The sequence below is a fragment of the Rhinopithecus roxellana genome, chromosome 15, assembly GCF_007565055.1.
Source record: "Rhinopithecus roxellana isolate Shanxi Qingling chromosome 15, ASM756505v1, whole genome shotgun sequence".
NCBI classification, from domain to species: Eukaryota; Metazoa; Chordata; class Mammalia; order Primates; family Cercopithecidae; genus Rhinopithecus; species Rhinopithecus roxellana.
In genome coordinates, this window is record NC_044563.1 from 103,682,337 (window position 1) to 103,700,237 (window position 17,901).

Sequence of the window (17,901 nt, forward strand, 5' to 3'; positions counted from 1 at the left end):
TTTGCTTCCCTTCTTTTAACTGTTTTGGTATATTGTTGCTTTAATAAACAGAAAAGTCTTTACTTGTGTTTCTTGCAGACAGCCTTATGAATTCCTAAAAACTCACTGAAGCCCAGGACATGATGAATTGAGTTTGTGAGTTCTATATGGGCATGGTGATTAGAAGAAAAGGAGAAGGGGCCCATTCATTTATTCATTTATTATTTTCAGCAAAATATTAAGTTGATTTAAAAGAAATCTGCCAAGAAAGTGGTTTGACTCCATTTGAAAAGAGGGCTACCCAGAATGGAAAACCTATTTAAGATTTATATTTGCTTTTAAAAACACAACCATAGAGATTTGAACCTAGGCTATGGAGGTTATAACATGAAACCAAGGATCAAAACAGAGGTGTTTGCCCTTGTAAGTTACCACTGATGCTCTGTCTACTCCTGTTATCCTTCTTCCTTAAAGACAAAGACCAAAAATCAATTCATCTAGCCCCATGGTTACTACAATCTTTTTCCACAGTACCTTGGCTTTAGGATGAATATAAATCAGAAGAGAATGGAGGGAGGAAAATCTCTCTAGTTTCTATTCCATTGGGTCATTATTTTTTAAATATAAGTAAGATCAAACTGTAATTTATAGCTGAGAGTTCTGCAAGATTTACTTTTTTCTCTCCCCACTTACATTTTCCTCTCTCATTATAGATTAATGATGGTGAGCAACAGAGCTTTGCTCAGGTATCAGTATGAAAAATAGTCAGTAGAAAATACAAAGATTTTGTCCAGCAAGAGTCGGGATGGGAGAGAAAATTCTGGCTTTAGAGACAAGGAAACGAGAGTATTAAGATACACCTTCTTATCTTGCAAACTTTATTTGTAGCCACTATTAGTGCGTAGACCATTTAAAATTTAAAATTTGTGGTTGCATTTTTTATGTGTGTGTGTTTCTCTCTCTAAGAAGGAAAGCAAATGACCAGCTACTGGTTGAGGACACATTGGTTTGGAAGATAGCCAATAATAGATACAGTTATCAAACATACCTCTTTCCATGTTTTAAAAATTAGTCTCTGAAACTGCAGCAAATATTATGTGTGATTTACTTTACAAGAAAATGATAAGATGTACCTGCACTAAACTTTGGATGCCAGTGTCGTTTATAAACATATTTATAACTAGAAATTTCCTTTGGGATCAGATTAGTATCATCAGAAGCATGTGGAAATCTTTTCAAAATTAATATATCTCAACTTCATCTCTCAAAATTCCAGTTAATCAACTTATTCACAGTGGAGACCCGACCTATGTTTTTTCAAAAAGTATTTAAGTTATTGTAAAGTGCACTCAGAATTGAGAACCACTGATAACCCAAAGTTTTCACAGATGAAGGAGTGTTTTAGTTACCTCTGCAGAACACGTTACCTAAGGTAGGGGCTTAACACAACAGACATTTATTATCTCATAGTCCTGTGGATTTAATGTAGTTAAATGACCGAATGTCAATGAGTAGTGTATACTTCAACAAGGAAGGATGCATGACAACTTAAGCTTTAAGTTGCCCTTGCAGGGCATTGTGCAGATGATAGAAGGATTTTATTTAACAATTATTTAGCATCATTTGTAACTTTAGATATTCAGACATTTGAATGTGAGCCTCCAGTCATTAGGTAGCTACAAATGCTAAGAGTGAATTTGTGTAACATACATACTGTCCACTTGTGGACTTGCCCCTAATATGACAGCTTCCTCATTCCTTTTCTACATAGAATTTAAATAAATGTCCCTGGAATATGGATTCCATTCTTTACTTCTCTCTGAGGATGTTCTGATTTGCTTATATTTGGGGTTTAGAGCTGGGCTTTTGTGTAATAAGAAGGTAGCAGAGTCGGCACATAGACTATAAAGAATCAAGCTCACAGGATTATTTCATCTGCATCTTTCCCAATAGAGCATATAGCACTTAGTAGCAATTCAGAAAGTGCTTGTGGGATAAGTGAAAAATAATAGCTACCATTAATGGAACATTTATGATATGTCAGAGGTGGTACTTATGACTTTCTATAGGTTATCTTATTTAATGACATAAAACACTTTTAGTTAAATACCGTTATTACTGCCTTCTAAAGAGGAGAAAACAAGCTCAGAGAGTAACTAACTCTAAGTGAGAAAGTCAGTGATTGATGTCTGGAGTTAAACTAAGTGTGACTTTATAATGCGTGCAGATGATTTATAATGTTGTTTTATTCCCAAAGAACTAATACATTTAAAAATAGCTATGATTTTCCTTAAAGTCAAGTTCATCCTAGAAACCTAGCTGAAACAGTTGTTGTATGTGTCATATCATATGCTTTGCACATCTTATTTTGATGCTTTCCTAGGCAGGTGAAACTTGAACATCTAAATACAACAATATAAGTATGTTTAAACTTAAATTTTGTTTCAAATCATTAGAAAATAAATGATATTCTATTTATTAATGTCGGTATAAGAATGAAAAGAAAGCAGGATACACACTGGCATCATTTCCTTTTTTGCAATCAATATATTAACACATTTTTACTGAGTTATATGGGTTATCACTATTTATCATGCTTCTGATTTAAGATGACAGATAGAATATTGTCATGGTAATTCTAATAATTCAATTCTTTATTGTATGTTTATGTCAAAAGTCCCATTGAGATTTGGAATGCTGATGACACAAATGCAATAAAAAGAAACCCCTTTATTCATTTATATTCAGTAAAACAATATTAGATGATACATTCCCTCTTCCTTATGGTTAGCAATTTGAATCTCATGATTCTCTATTAAATTTATTTTTTGTTGGGACATAATTTGCAAAGATTTTATCTTTAATATTAGTGTTTCTGTTTTGGCTTTCATTACAAAATATGTGTTCACATTTACATGGTGAAAATATATTCTGTTGGAAATTATCGTGGTGAATGGGCACAAAACTATCAAATTGAAAAGAAGCTGGAAAAATGTGCAGGAGATGATTGCATTTATTGATACTGAAGCTTGAGTCCTGTGGGGGTGTCCATGTCTGCTGGACTCTAAGAATCAGAAAGAGATCATTGTACACTTACTTGCCTTCATTCTTGCTCTGTGATATATTCAGCAGAAGCAGGAACAAGTGGCAAAGGTATTAATGAGATATAGAATCTGGCCTGTCATTAGAATGAACTAAAGCCATCCTCAGAGGGTTAGCAAGAATTTTGGACAGAACTATGTTTATAACCATGCATTAGTAAGATTGCAATTCTGTCACAGGATCCTTAGGGTTTCGCTTTTCCAGCCAGAAATTTCTGTGGCCAGTGGTGCCTTTGCCCAAGTTGTGCTTGGGCCCGCTGGGATTTTTCTGTCCACTTGGCCCAGCAGGCTGCCCTCGGCTCATGCTACTGGCCTAGATCCCATACCTGCTGAGGGCAGTCCAGGTGCTGAGTGGCAAGGGTTGTGTGAACAAGCGAGCATGAGGTCTGGCCAGTACACACTGACAGGCGCACCAGCTGCTGTGGTGGGGCAGACAGCTCCAGGTGCTGGCACAGGTGCCAGCTCTGTGTAAGGCAGTGGCTGGATCAGAGGTACCACAAGCAGCTTCCACTGCAGGCACCTCTGTGTGGACAGGGGGAATGCAGTGGTGCCCAGAAGCTTGGAAACACAAGGAACTGCAGAGCCCCAGAGAGGGTGTCACAGCCCTGGCTTAGGGAGCCCCTAGGTCTTTTATCCTTCTTGTTGCATGCAATGTGATGAGCAGGGAGGAGTGTTTCAGTCCTGATTGTGTTACAGCTCTTTCAGTCCCACCATTTGGTGGGTCCAGAGTACTTGTCCCACGTCCATAAAGAATGAGGTATATGGACAACTGGAGGCTGAACAAGGTGGAGAGGAGCTTTCTTGAGTGATAGAACAGCTCTCAGAAGACCCAAAGTGCATAGCTTGTTTCCTCAGGAGAAACCCAAAGTGGATAGCTTGTTTCCACAGGCAGGTCATCCTGAGAATGTCCAGCTCTAAGTGGAGAGGAGAGCTGTAGTGGGTAACTCTGTCAGTAACTCTTTTCCACAGGCAGGTTCTCCCAGTAAAGAAACCCTAAGTTAGTAGCTCCTTCCCATAGCTGGTAGTCTCAATGTCTCTGTGAGTCTGGCTGAGTCTGGGGTTTTTATGGGCTCAGAAGGGAAGACATGCATGCTGATTGGTCCATAGGCAACCAAAGGCAGGCTGGTAAAAGCACCATGAACTCTGACTCCAGGCCATGGACTCCACCTGGAATTGGTAGCCTAGACCCCAGGGTTCAGGCCATCCCTAGCTTGAAGGTGGGGTTTCCCCAGGGACCCGCTCCTTTCTGCCCAGGAACCTGTCTGCCTTCTGCCATCAACATGCCATCCACAGCCACAGGCTGTTCCTGCCACCTCCCAGCTTTCTTCCTGTACTCGTCAGGGTCCAAAATCCAGAGGGGACCAAGGTGTCAGGGGGCTGGCATGTCGGCACCGCCCCAAGTGCATGCACAGCTGGCTGGGTCACAAGAGAGCCTGGGCTCAGCCACAAGTTTGCTTTGCACTGGAGTGGGTACTGGGAACAGGGAGAGGCCAGACAACAGTAGCAGGATCTTCCAAGCCTATGGATGTAGGGTCTTCCTGGGCCCCCAAGAGTGCAGCAATGCCTGGGTCCAGAGCCATTGCTGGGTGGCTGCAGCTGTGCCTGGAAGTATGGGGCTCCCAACCTGCCAACTTGTTAGGGTGCAGGGCTCTCATCTCTGCCTGACTCCTGCTGGCTACCCAGAGCATGCAGTCCCAGCAGTGACTCCCCTGCTGCAACCAGCATCCCCACAGTGGTCACTGCAGATGGACTGTCACTGCTATCACTTTGACCTGCCTTCTTGTAAGGGAAAGTTACTTAACACTAGACACTGACCATATGCATTTGCATTATTCCTATACATAGGGCTTCTGACATTAGAATCTTAAAACTTGTTTAAGAATTGCTTGAGCAGATTCTGAATTCCAGCAGAACATCTGATACCAACCAGTTTAAGGACCCGCAAAGAGGAACCAAATCGTCCTGAGAATACAATTTCTTCAACTTCCTGTCCCATGACTTCACCCTGCACTCTTCCACCAATCAACGATTACCACACCCACACTTAGACTCATACCAAAATCCTTAAAAACTCTAGCCCCAAACTCCTTGAGGAGGCAGATTTGAGGTTTCCTCACATCTCTTCTTTGGTAGCTTTACAATTAAACCCCTTTCTCTACTGAAACCCAGTGTCTCAGCATACTGACTTGACATGCACATTGGGCAACAGAACTGTTATGGTTACAGAACCATGAAATAAACCTACTGCCAAAGAGAGAAGGTGAGATTTCTAACTATTAGTGAGCCTTAGTATTTAAGCATCATGCTTCAACCTTAAATGAGACTCCTTTAGCTTTCATATCAAGCCTGGATGGTAGGCAAGAGCCAAGGGCAGGTGTTCTGAATTCTACATAAAGGTTTGAAGCCACATTTGCCTACTATGGGACACCAAATTCCTTACGCTTCCTATAATGTAAAGGCTACATATAAGGGAGAGTTAATATGTGTCCTGATCTAATGTTTACTACAAGATAGCATTCTTTGTTTTAATGATGTAGTTTTACTTTTTAGAAAATATTGACTCTTTGATTCAGGCATGTGGAAAGGCCACAGAGATTGAGTGCAACTAAGAAACTGTCAATTTGTACTATTTCCATGTGAAAAGTCTGACTTTGTTGTTTAGTATATTGTGCCCTTGTTCTTTGCCCTTAATCCAAATATATTGATATTATGGATATAATTGAACATGAAGCTAAATGGGAGGCCCCCTATTTCCCCTTGTGAGCCCCAAAGATTTGAGACAGGTCTCAGTTAATATAGAAAGTTTATTTTGCCAAGGTTGAGGACCCTCACCTGTGACACAGCCTCAGGGAGTCCTGATAACATGTGCCCAAGGTGGTTGGGGTACAACTTGGGTTTATACATTTTAGGAAGACAGGAGACAACAATATATGTAAGAAGTATGTTGGATTGGCCTGGAAAGGCAGGATAACTTGAAGCAAAGGCAATAAGATTCAAAGCAGGGAGAGGCCTTCCAGGTCATAGAGAGGTGAGAGACAAAGACTGCATTCTCTAGATTTCTGATTAGTCTTTCCAAAGGAGGTAACCAGATATGCATTTATCTTAGTGAGCAGAGAGATAACTGAATAGAATGGGAGGCAAGATTCCCCTAAGCAGTTTTCACCTTGAGTTTTCCTTTCAGTTTAGTCATTTTGGGGGCCCAAGATATTTTCCTTTCATGCCCTACAGAGAACATGACTCTGCTTGAAGCATCTTACAGTGTAGCACATATTCATAGTTAAATATTTGGAGCTACTTACACGAGAAAAGTCCAGCTTAGACCAATCATTATACTCAACATTTTAAAGTGTAAGACCTATAGTACATCCGGAAGAAACATGAAGACTCACATAAGGTCTGGGTTTCAACACATACTTTGAAACTTCACTAAATATCAATTTCTTTCTGTTAAACAATGATTCATTCCAGGCAGTTCTTTTAAAATTGTTTTTGGGATTATATGAAATAAAACATTAAAAAATAGTTTTTTACACTTTTTTGCTAACTTGGAGGTAGCCAAATAGAGTCTGTTAAATGAAATCAAAAGCAGAAGTATTTAAAATGCACAAAGGTGGGAGATTGTGCCTAAATAAAAAGTTGACATTCTTTAAAATGTTTATTTTTCATCATGAAATTTTAAATACGAGCTGCATTTCTACAATGTTCAATTTAGCAACCTCTTTAGGAGATCCTGTTTAACTGGAAGAAGTTTGACAAATTTGGTGGCCTTGTGTTATTTGGATATTTTAACAAAAAGATAAACAACTCATCCAGTTATCTTTGACTCTAGAGGGATATAACACTTTAAGGTGGAAACCTGCAATATACTTGGACATCTGCATAATGACTAAAATTAGCATGGGTTTACATAGTGCATCACTTCATTCGAATTTTGATGCTTTGGAAAGGAACAGAAGGTTGTAAATTTCCTAAGGGAAAGTCTCTCGAGAGTGTGAAGGTCTTAAACAAAATCAGCCCAATGTGAAAGGCATGTTGTGAATGGCTGAAAGGACATAAACAGAGTTCATCAAGCAGCAAATGTATTGTCTTTTTTTTTTTTTTTTTTTTAAAGTGACCCACTTCTATGATACAAGCACTCTTACACTACTAGGGACACAAATATCAGGTGGCCTCTCTGTTCTGCTTGTTGAAAAATGACGCAGAATAAGACTGCTCACTCAATACATATGGCCATACATTTTTCATATAAATACTTGTATGAAAAAGAGGAAGAAATTAGGAAAAAAAGGAGAAAACAAGAATGGGAGAATAGGGAAGTTAGAGTAGAGAAGAAGAGGGAAGAACAGAAGGGTTGGAGATGGGTGGACCAAAAAAGAAGAAAAATAGTGTGGAATCTGCTTTATTTTTATGGTTAGCAGTCATAAGGATGTGGGTCCAAAAGATTCTGGACTACAAGCTGCTAAGAGGTAGTTTACTCCATGATATGGTTTGGTTCTGTGTCCCCACCCAAATTCTTGTTGAATTGCAATTCCCAGTGTTGGGGGAAGGACCTGGTAGAAGGTGATTGGATCATGGGTGTGGATTTTCCCCTTTCTGTTCTCATGACAGTGAGTGAGTTTTCACGAAATCTGATGGTTTAAAAGTGTATGGCAATTTCCTCTTCACTCTATCTCTTCCTCCTCCTGCCATGTAAGTTGCCTTGCTTCCCCTCCACCTTCCACAATGATTGTCAGTTTCCTGAGGTCTCCCAAGCCATGCAGAACTGTGAGTCTATTAAACATCCCTTGCTTTTTCCGGTTTCAGATAAGTCTTTATAGCAGTATGAGAACAGACTAATACACTCTGCCAGATATTTTGAGACCTGCCCCATTTTCAGCCACACTCTTCACATGGGGATAAGAAATGACTCTTTTCCTCCAGTTGGTGCCAGTGTTGGGATCTTCTACCTGAATTTGTGAGCAAAGTACACAGTTGTCCAGGACAGTGGGTTTCCATAGAGGTCCTCAAACTTCAGAGGCAGCAGTACAACATAGCAAAGTGGTTTTCAAAACTTTTACCACCATGGTTTCTTCTAGTATTTTCTTTCTGTCATGTGAACCCAATATTTTTTTTCCTACTGAACAGAACCCATAGCCTTAATAATAGCATGTTTCCCATGTTTTTATTTATCAACCAGATAAATTATTCCCTTGTTCTTCCAGGTTGATGTTAAACACATGGTTACCTCCTTGAGTTTACTTGAATCCAGCCACAATGGCACTTGATCATTCAAATAGGCTTTGTGTTATTATGAATGATGACAGTCACTGCCTTTTTAAAATATTAAAATTAACAAATGGTATTACTTAAGCATGAGATTAATACACGTGCAAAATTATATTAAAGTAGATGTGAAAATGAATTCAGATAAATCTTTAGATCAGCTAAATGAATAAATAACTAGGTAAATGAAGTTGAAAAGGGACCCTATTTGGTCTGTTCTCACACTGCTATGAAGAAATACCTGAGACTGGTTAATTCATAAAGAAAAGAAATTTAATTGACTCACATTTTTGCATGGCTGGGGAGGCCTCAGGAAACTTACAATCACAGTGAAATGAACCTCTTCACAGGGCAGCAGGAGAGAGAATGAGTGACAACAGTGGAAATGCCAGACACTTATAAAACCATCAGATCTTGCGAGAACTCACTCACTAACAAGAGAATGGCATGGGGGAAACCACCACCATGATTCAATTATCTCCACCTGGTCCTGTCTTTGACACGGGGATTATGGGGATTATAATTCAAGGTGAGATTTGGATGGGAACACAGAGCCAAACAATATCACTCCCTCCTGACCCCTCCAAAATCTCATGGCCTCAACTTTCAAACCAATAATGCCCTTCCAACAGTTCCCCAAAGTCTTAATTCAGTATTAACCCAAAAGTCAAAGTTCAAATTCTCATCTGAGACAAAACAAGTCCCTTCTGCCTATGATCCTGTAAAATCAAAAGCAAGTTAATTACTTCCTAGATACAATGGGAGTCCAAGCATTACGTAAATACACCCATTCTAAATGGGAGAAATTGGCCAAAACAAAGGGGCTGCAGGCCCCATGCAAGTCCAAAATCCAATAGGGCAGGAATTAAATCTTAATCTTCCAAAATGAGCTCCTCTGACTCAATTTCTCACATTCAGGGCACACTGATGCAAGAAATGAGCTACCATGGGCTTGCGCAGCTCTACGCCTGTGGCTTTGCAGGGAATAGCAGCCCTCCCGGCCTCTTTCATGGCTGGAATTGAGTGTCTGTGACTTTTCCCAGCACACAGTGCAAACTGTCGGTGGATCTACCATTCTAAGGTCTGGAGCATGGTGGCCCTCATCTCACAGCTCCACTAGGCAGTACACCAGTGGGGACTCTGTGTGGGAGTTCCAACCCCACATGTCCCATCTGCACTGCCCTAGCAGAGGTTCTCTATGAGGGCTATGCCCCTCAACAAACTTCTGTCTGGACATGCAGGTATTTCCATACATCCTCTGAAATCTAGGTGGAGGTTCCCCAACCTCAATTCTTCTGTGCACCCTCAGGATCAACACCACATGAAAGCTGATAAGTCTTGGGGCCTGCACCCTTTGAAGCAATGGCCTGAGCTGTATCTTGGTCTCATTTAAAAAAGTCCAGCTGGAATGCAGGACATCAAGTCCCAGGACTGCAAAAAGCAGCAAGGCCCTCAGCCCGGCCCATGAAATCAGTTTTTTTCTCCTAGGCTTCTTGGCCTGTGATGGGTGGGGCTTCTGTGAAGACCTCTGACATGTCCTAGAGATATTTTCGCCATTTTCTTGGTGATTAACATTTTGCTCCTCATTACTTATGCAAATTTCTGTGGTGAGCTTGAATTTCTCCTCAGAAAATAGGTTTTCTTTTCTATTGCATCATCAGGCTGCAAATTTTCCAAAGTTTAATACTCTGCTTTCTTTTTAAGCATAAGTTTCAATTCCAAACCATATCTTTGTGAATGCATAAAACTGAATCGCTTCTAAAAGAACCCACATTACCTCTTGAATGTTTTGTTGCTTAGAAATTTCTTCTGTAAATCATCTCTCTCAAGTTCAAAGTTCCACAGATCTCCAGGGCTGGGGCAAAATGCCACCAGTCCCTTTGCTAAAGCATAGCAAGAGTGACCTTTATCACAGTTCCCAACAAGTTCCTCATCTCCATTTGAGACCACCTCAACCTTGTCTTCATTTTCCATATCACTATCAAAATTTTGGTCAAAGCCATTCAACAAATGTCTATGAAGTTCCAAACTTTCCCACATTTTTCGGTCTTTTCCTGAGCCCTCCAAACTGTTCCAATCTCTGCCTGTTACCCAATTCCAATGTCACTTCCACATTTTCAGGTATCTTTATATCAGCACCCAACTCCTGGTACCAATTAACTACATTAGTACATTCTCAACCTGCTATGAAGAACTGCCTGAGGCTGAGTAATTTATTTAAAACAGAAGTTCAATTGACTCCCAGTTCCCCATAGATGGTAAAGCCTCATGAAACTTACAATCATAGCAGAAGGCGCTTCTTCACAGGGTGGCTGGAGAGAGAATGAAATGCTTATAAAACCATCAAATCTCATGAGAATTGACTCACTATCATGAGAACAGCATGGGGAAACTGTCCCCATGATTCGATTACCTTCACCTGTTCCCACCCTTGACATGTGGGGATTATGGGGATTATAATCAAGTTGATTTGGGCACAGACACAGAGCCAAACCACATCAGCCCCCTTGGGGCCTCCTGAAAATCTTAAAAGAAGTTTAAGAATTTTTTCTCTCTTGTCTCATTGATTCTGTTATGTGGTCCATTCTCCTTCCTCACTGTCTCACATAAGTAGAAAGATGTAGTAGAAGGTAGAAGCAATGGTTGGAGCATCCAGCCCTGCTCCTAGCTGGACATGAGATTTTAGGGTGCTACTCTGTCTCCCATGAGCTCTGGTTTTCCATCTATTAAATGAGGACATTGGGTTGTGTGATCCTGCTATCTCTTCCTATTCTTTAGTGCTGTGACATTTTTTAAGCACTACTTTCTCGCAGCCTCATTTTTCTTATCTATGAAAATGGGAAGAATGCCTAACTCATAGGGTGACTTGAAGGATTAGAAGATAGTAATCAAGTATTTCTTCCTATACAAGTCTATTTTGTTCCTGAATTTAGTTAGCAAGAATTCACAGAGCAAGTTGAGATAAAGAGTATAACACTGCTTGAATCTATTTGAGTTCAATATTTTATATAGCAAGTGAATGTTGGGTAGTAAGTATTCATTAAATGTTTTTAGTTCCTAGATATCTATGAAAGCAGCTTACATATAAGGCAACCTTCACTAAAGATTTACTCTTGTTTCCTTGACCCTGAGGCTAAAGACAACCTTGTTCAGCTTTGCAGCCCTGGCATCTAGCATAGTACCTAACAGTCAGGAGGTGCCCAGTGGATATTTGTGGCTTTCAGGAAAGTATTGAGACCCTGCTAAGCCTTTTCTGTCAAATATTCAATAATATCTATCCCCAATTGAGCTATTGTAAAGAATAGTCAAAAGATCAAATTCAAAAATGGTAAAATCACAACTCTCATACAGATATAAAATGAACAGATGTTAGACTTTTTATAGCTCATTTATCAATGAGAGAACCACAGTATTATAGCCACTTCAAAGGAAAATCCAAAATAAAGACACAGGCATAAATGAGAAATATTGAAATGGATATGTTAATGCAAGCAAAACTAGCTTCTTCCACAGTGGAGAAGGAGGTCCAATGAACCACACTATTGAACAGAAAAAAATTGCTTACAGAGAAAAATTATTTTGCATTTCTAGCAGTTATTTAAATTTGCAGAGTTATAAATTCTGTAGACTTCTTCCATAGAATCACCTTCTGATAAGCAGAAGGGGGTACTAAATATAATATATAGTTTTCCATTGATGCACCAATTTTTCCCTAGTGAATAAATTAGATAATGCATGGAAATCGCTTAACTGGTACCTAGCTTATAGAGGATCTCCAATAGATGGGTACTTTATTAAGTTTTAACAATGGCATATGACAGTGGTAGATTAAGTGTCTTCTAGGTATTTCATTAATTGAACAAGAATTGGACAATTACTTATTCTACATTCCAACTTTGATCTTCATTCTCCCATGTAATCCAGGACTTTTTTCTTTCTTTTTCTTTCTCTCTCTCTCTCCTCTACCCTACCCCCATCTCTTTTTAATTAGTTCTACTATGTTTTCTTACGATGTACCAGGAAGGATCTGCAAATTGCTGAATATGTTAAGACACTTCCCTCTAGACTTATTATCCTAAATATTCCTAGACACATTATCCTAAATATTCCTGTAATAAAACAGAATGACATTGATCAAAACCAAGTCTGATAAAAAAAAATTTACAAAGATTGTTTATTCATAAACTTGTGGCAAGGGGATACTTCTACTACATCTTTCATTTATGCAAAGTTTCCAAAGTGTTAGGAAGGGGAGCACATGTTAGGATATAAAATGAGAAAACAGTCAGACTTACCTGATTGGCAAATGTTCTATTAAGATGGGATTTTGGAAACTAGAAAGGCTTTCTAAACGGTATATTTTACAAGTATTGGTTGGCTGCAAAGGGGCACTTGTGCAGTTTGGGGATGTTTCAAATGGGAGAAGTTTAATGTGGGGGGCAAAGGGTTTTCTGTAGCTGACTATTTTCGGGAACAAGAGGGTATTAATGGGTGGTTTGTCATATCATAATGAATCTTATGGGCTGGTCAAAGAGAACTACCATGGCTGATGGTTTCTTAATAAAAATTAGTTAATATAAGAGAGTGTTAAATAAGTAGTATAGTTTAGATGCACAGGAAGTTATTTTTGTTAAATTTAGTTAAAGGTGTATTGTAAATTCTAAATAGGTGTGCAATTTCAGGCCAAAACAAATGTAATGGAGAAAAAAATTACGTGATGTCAAATAACAAAATTTCAACAATTTGGGTTTGACAATCTAATTGACTTTTATTAATTATTCATGAATTGGGCAGCATCTCATCTATAAAAATAGGAATGCACTTCATTGGCTATAGCAGAACAGTCAGTTTTTGAAAGGTAACTTGAGCAGAAACAAGTAAACAGCATATACATAAAAGCAGATTGGTTAACGTCAGGTTACTTTCCTTGTTAGGCAAGTTAAGGTAGAGGAGACTTCCTTATCATGCTGGGTCAGGATGACTGGCCCTTTTTCAGATGGTTTATGTGAATCTCTTGTTATTTTGGAAAAAAAAAAAGCACTGTTTGGAGATTTTCCTGTTTTTTGCGTGACACTTAACATGAGTTGCTCCATTTTCCTTTGGTCTACTGGGGCCTATTGCAGGAGTTTAGTCCAAAACAACAGCCTTCTACAAATTTTATTTAATAGTTGTTAAGGTGTTTCATCATAATTATGGTATATTGTGACAGGAAATTAATTATCTAGGTTTTTTTTGGAATTCTTCATTAGCCTAGTGCCAAAATAACTCTTTTCATTTATCTTAGGCCAGATTCAACACAAAAAATATTTTGATATTAATTATTTAAACAAAACAAAGCAGTAATCAATGGTCTTCCCCACCATCTGACTAAAACAAGAGAATATTGTATTCAGTTTAAATGGACTTATCATCTAACTTCCCCTATTTATAAGTCTTTGCTTTACAATTTGTTGTGGGAAGTCAGGGACCCCGAATGGAGGGACTGGCTGGAGCTGCAGCAGAGGAACATAAATTGTGAAGATTTCATTTTAATGTGGACATATATCAGTTCCCAAATAGTACTTTTATAATTTATTACATCTGTCTTTACTTCAATCTCTGAACATAAATTGTGAAGATTTCATTTTAATATGGACATTTATCAGTTCCCAAAATTAATACTTTTATAATTTCTTATGCCTGTCTTTACTTTAATCTCTTAATCCTGTTATCTTCGGAAGCTGAGAATGTACATCACCTCAGGACCACTACTGTGTTAACTGTACAAATTGATTGTAAAACAATATGTGTTTGAACAATATGAAATCAGTGCACCTTGAGAAAGAACAGAATAACAATGATTTTCAGGGAACAAGGGGAGACAACCATAAGGTCTGACTGGCTGTGGGGTCGGGCAGAATAGAGTCATATTTCTCTTCTTACTGAAAGTCTATACATGGACATGCAAGTAGGGAAGATATTGCTAAATTCTTTCCCTAGCAAGGAATATTAATAATTAACACCCTGGGAAAGGAATGCATTCCTGTGGGGAGGTCTATAAATGGCCACTCTGGGAGTGTCTGTCTTACGTGGTTGAGATAAGGACTGAAATACGCCCTGGTCTCCTGCAGTACCCTCAGGCTTATTAGGGCAGGGAAAAAATCCTGCCCTGGTAAATTTGAGGTCAGATCGGTTCTCTGCTCTTGAACCCTGTTTTCTGTTTTTTAAGGTGTTTATCAAGACAGTAAGCTGAACATAGACCCTTATCAGTAGTTCTGTTTTGCCTTTTGTCCTGTTTCCTCAGAAGCGTGTCATCTTTGTTCTCCTTTTTGCCCTGTGAAACATGTGATCTTTGTGACCTACTCCCCATTCATACACACCCTCCCCTTTAGAAACTCTTAATAAAAACCTGCTGGTTTTGCGGCTCAGATGGGCATCACAGTCCTACCAATATGGGATGTCACCCCCGGAGGCCCAGCTGTAAAATTCCTCTCTTTGTACTCTTTCTCTTTATTTCTCAGCTGCCCGACACTTATGGAAAATAGAAAGAAACTACGTCGAAATGTTGAGGGCGGGTTCTCCTGATAACACATTGAAAAATGAGGCTAACAAAAGCATCTGCTAGACAGTGTGGATAGCAAGGTCTTAAGAAATATTACTGTGCTGATTGAATAAAATAATATATGTAAATGCAACTCACATAGCCCCAGGCCCATGGTAATGTCTCAGATGTTAAATTCCTTTCCACCTTCTTAGGGCATGCAGTAACAAGCAAATTTTAATCAAAACTATTATATTGAGTCTCTAATCAATAAACTTTTATTTAGCCTTTACCAGCCACCTGGAGATCTACTACTAGGTGTAATTGTATCTACAAAATGATCATAACATTTGATATAGTTTTTAAAAGAGAAAATATTTTTCCCATTACTTTCTATCATACGAAAAATAAAAATGGTGTGTGTGTGTGTGTGTGTGTGTGTGCGTGTGTGTTTAGTGTGAGCTCTAGGTGTTAAAATCTACCAACATTTATTGACCATTAAATAATACTAATTATATCTTTTTATTCTATTTTATGTAGGAGTTACTGGAAAAGCAAGAATAACTTATGCAGATTAACAATATGGAAACATCCTGAAACTACTTTGGAATCGCCATAAATTAAGTGGGTTCAAGTTTTGCAAACAGAGAAACGGGTCCATGAACAATTTGCTACAGGTAAGTAAGAGGTATAATTTCCTCCATTAGAATCCTTCAAAGATTCATTGACTATGAGGTTGTTAATTACATTTCAGACAATTATAATTCTCCTTTGCTACAGCTAACAGTTTCTTTTCCCTCCTGAATGTACACATGTGGATGCCAGCATATGGCTAAATGTCTGGCCATTTCATCTTGTTCATTTGGGCTTCAGTCAGTTACAAAAGGAGAAAGGAGGGGGGAAAAGTTGCCACCTCATAAAACTTTTACCAGTAGTGATTTATGCAGAAGGGCGGGAGTCAAACTGTTTCTCGAACAGATGTTTCTGAGCACGACCCCAGGAGTTGAAAGAGTGGCAGATTGTCCTGCTTGGGGTTCAGAAAGAAACAGGCAGACAAATGGTGATGCCCCAGCTCCTTTTCTTTATGACTGGGGCAGTGGTTCAATCATTAATATGGAACAAAGTGTTTGGGAATGGTAGCTGGCTTTCGATTCTCTCTTTGAAAACCTGGGGAGATTGGAAAGCTTGATGTGGTGACAGCATGAAAATATTTTCTGTTGGGCTATTGGGAAAGTTGTACTTGTCTGAATGAACTAGTGGGGAAGGATGAAAGTATAAGTGACTCAAAACAAGTGGCAGTTTGTAAGCTGGAGGATTGGGTTGTGGCATCCTCTGTAGTTAATAATTGTTATACCATCAAGAGTCAAGGGGACTCACACCTATAAATGGAAGCCTTCAGCGCTGCAAAATTGAAACAATCTCTTCTTTCATCTGTGGGGTTTCACTGTGTTAAGGGGAAAACAAGATCAAATTATAATGACATTAAGCACATTGTAGAGGAGAAGTTTGTACTTTCCCTTTTACTGGCAAATACTTGAATTATCTGTGATGCTTTAAGGCATAAATAAAATGGTATAAGTGGACTGGAAATGAAGGTAGAAGGTTTGCTCATGCATTTTCCTATTAATATTTAGCTCTCTCTCAGTTGCATTTATAAAAGCTATCTGTCCTGCATTCATAATTCATGATCCTCCCAGAAGATAACCCTTTCTTTCATCAACTCCATCACATTATGTAGATTAAGCTGAATGGAAGATATGTTAATCTATCTTCAGGGGTATCACTTTGTTTGGAGAGTCACATAAGAACCTAGCTATGGAGGTGTTTGCAAGTGTGAACTGCTCTGTAAAGATGAGGAAGCAATGGTAAGGTAAACATAAGGTACCAACCACTCAAATATCAACCAACAAGAGAGAGAAGACTTGAATCTTTCTTTTTAAAAGCGTATGCAATTGTCTTTTTTCCTTGCCGTAAAACTTAATATTTCTATTTATACACAGGGAAGGATGTTTCCTTAGGCTCTTTTGTTTATTGAGATAAAAGACTCATTTAGGTGACCCATGTAAAAAGGTAATTTTTCTGGCAACATGTGTGGGCTGGAACTGAAACCAAATTAAGAAGCAAGAATAAAAAAGAAAGGCAGTTCTAGAAGCTTCTTATATGCTTGTGTCATTCTTATGAGCAACAGGGATTTTAAACTTCGTGCAACTCTACTTCTCCTTGACTGTCTATTCATTTCTGTTCTTTTTTGTTAGATTGTTTTTCTTACCCTTTTAATAATTGTTCCTCTTAAAATTTTGCCTTGCATATAGCCTATCATGGCCTCTGCAGCTGCTTTCCCTTTAACAGCTTCAGCTCCTGCTGCTAATTACCTGTGTGAATCAGGTTACATTCAGGAAACAGAAACCATACCATTTATTTTAATATGCAGAATTATCAAAGAATAGTTAGCCAGTGATTGGCGAATAATAAAGGCAAAAAAACCCACTGAGGAATCATAAAGATAGTAATTACAGGAAGTGGATATCCTGGATGCAGGGACAAAAGTAAGAGTCAGAGATTATTAGAATTTAGAATACTGGAGGAGGGGCTTTGAAGAAAAGGAATACAGGAGTCTTGGGTGAGGGTGTTCCCTGAAAAATAGAGGGACTTTAGAAGCTCAGCAAGGACTCCACAGAGCTAAGAATCTTGCCTTTAGGGACTGGCTGCCAGCTGGGACTGTACCCCAGAAGCTCAGATTGGGGTACCCATGGAGCTGGGATGCAGAATTTTGTGGGGGATGGTACTCAGCCAGTGTTACAGCCTGAAAAACTAAAAAGGAATCCACAGGCAAAGCTGGAATCTCATCTCTGAGGAAGGGGTACTAGCCAGCTAGTGCTGTTTTATCATTCGCTTTTTTTTTTTGTTCCGGAATTGTAGAAAAATGTACAAAACAGAACCAACTGCTTTGCAATGGCTACTAGAACCAACAGGGCGACATTGTCAGAAGCAGGAAGCACTTTCTTCTTCCCTTTCAAGCTTCTGTTCTCCCTCTGTATC

At 39.0% G+C, this 17,901-nt stretch overlaps 1 protein-coding gene across 2 annotated transcripts in view; it reads left to right on the forward strand.

The window, feature by feature from the left end:
- LRRC4C (leucine rich repeat containing 4C) overlaps nt 1-17,901 on the forward strand; it is a 1,344,784-nt gene that overhangs the window by 800,445 nt on the left and 526,438 nt on the right. For both annotated transcript variants that reach the window (XM_030918791.1, XM_030918790.1), the window contains one exon: nt 15,403-15,539. The gene's annotated coding sequence lies outside the window, so the exon portion shown is untranslated. The remainder of the gene's footprint in view (nt 1-15,402; nt 15,540-17,901) is intronic.